Below are 2,028 nucleotides of genomic sequence, written 5' to 3'. Positions count from 1 at the left end.
AATAAGTAAAATAAAGTTTGTCTTAAGGTATCTCATAAGAAGTCTTGAGCTAAACCAGAGATGTTAACAGCTCCCAGCTTAAGTGCCTCATGTGTTGGAAGAAGTTGGCTAATGCTAAAGTGCTGTCAAGAAAGCTGGAGAAGCAAAGAAAACATCTCTTCTAAAGAGAAACTTGGCACCTTTTACAAAGAGCGCTGGATCGGAACCTTAGGCAGTGAGTCCATCTGTTGGATTGCAACTTTCAAACAATGCAGTTGAGTAAAGTTTTATGCCAGTGGCACTTATTTTAGGAAGCACTAAAAATATGCGGCTCAGACCCATTGTCAGTAGCATAAACTCAGCCACTTACAACATCTCGAAACACCTTGCTACCATCCTAGCACCTCTTGTGGGGAACACCCCACATCACATCAAGAACTCCACCGACTTCACCGACAAGGTCCTTACCCTGGACCCAGATGAAACCATGGTGTCCTTTGATGTAGTCTCTCTCTTCACTTGCATACCCACCACGGAGGCAGTGGAGACTGTCAGAAAACAACTACAAGAAGACAGCTCCTTGGAAGACAGGACCAACTTCACAACCAATCAGATTTGCACACTGTTAGACCTCTGCCTCATCACTACATATTTCAAATACAACGAGGGTTTCTACAGACAAAAACATGGCTGCGCCATGGGCTCCCCCGTGTCACCTATTGTAGCCAACCTTGAAGGAAGTGGAAAGAAAAGGTTCTTGGCTCTTTTAAAGGGAGAGTACCCAGCCACTGGTACAGATATGTAAACAACACCTGGGTCAAAATCAAAAGACAAGAAGTGGAATCCTTCACTGCGCACATTAACGCCGTGGATAAAAACATCAAGTTCACCAGGGAAGACACAAAGGACAACTGTTTGCCTTTCCTGGACTGCGCTGTGCACATTGAAGAGAATGGCAACCTCAACATTGAAGTTTACTGGAAGCCCACACACACGGACCAGTACCTCCTCTTTGACTCCCATCACCCTCTGGAACACAAACTTGGGGTAATCAGGACCCTGCACCACTGGGCAGAACATGTTCCCTCTAAGCCTGAAGGGATAAAGAAGGAACACACACATATAAAGGAAGCACTTAAAACATGCGGTTATCCTAATTGGGCGTTTATAAAGTCAGCAAAGATGCACAGAAAAGAAGATCAGACACCAGCGAGGGAGGCTAAGAAAGACAGACGCAACAACATTGTCATCCCCTATGTAGCCGGTGTATCAGAGAAACTCAGGAGAGTTTTCTCCAAGCACGACATCCCGGTGTATTTCAGACCCAGCAACACGCTCAGACAGAAACTGGTTCACCCGAAAGACAAAACTCCTAAACACAAACTTAAGAATGTGTTGTATGCTGTACAGTGCAGCGAGGAATGCCCAGACCTCTACATCGGAGAGACCAAACAGCCACTTCACAAGCGCATGGCACAACATAGAAGAGCCACCTCCACAGGACAAGACTCAGCAGTTCATCTGCATCTAAAGGACAAAGGTCACTCTTTCGAGGATGCCAACGTTCACATTTTGGACAGAGAGGACAGATGCTTTGAAAGAGGAGTGAAAGCCATTTACGTCCACTGTGAGCGACCATCTTTGAACAGAGGCGGTGCTTTACGACACCAACTGTCTGGCATCTATAATCCAGTTTTGAGATCCCTTCCCAGGCACCTTAACGCCCACTCACATCCTGGGCCATCTGACCTCAGAAAATCACATGATAGGGTTTCACAATGAGCTCACCCGAAACCCTGGCTGATTGTCACCCACACCCGCTTTCACACCTTGGCTCATGTGATTAGGTAGAGGATCATCAGGGGGTCCTTTGTCCCTCTTTGGGGGGAAACTCCCACTGGGTTTAAATCTGGGACTCTCCACCATTTGACCCTTAGAACTGAAGAAGCTTCTCGGATGAGAGGTGAAACGTCTTCAAGCAACTCAAAGAAGTCCAGACGCTTTTCTTTCCAAGCTCCTTAGACTAGAATAATGTATATAGTATAACAT

General features: G+C 46.2%; 1 pseudogene; it reads left to right on the top strand.

Annotated features, from left to right (window-relative positions):
- The first annotated feature begins 304 nt into the window (after positions 1 to 304).
- LOC146631156 (uncharacterized) lies at positions 305 to 1,826 on the top strand (annotated as a pseudogene).
- The last annotated feature ends 202 nt before the right edge of the window (positions 1,827 to 2,028 follow it).

The sequence above is a fragment of the Diplotaxodon limnothrissa genome, linkage group LG6 (assembly GCF_057381915.1).
Source record: "Diplotaxodon limnothrissa isolate DT_005_m linkage group LG6, D_limnothrissa_male_GT1.1, whole genome shotgun sequence".
Classification (NCBI taxonomy): Eukaryota; Metazoa; Chordata; class Actinopteri; order Cichliformes; family Cichlidae; genus Diplotaxodon; species Diplotaxodon limnothrissa.
Note: the sequence above shows the minus strand (reverse complement) of the source record. Positions and strands in the feature narration are given on the sequence as shown.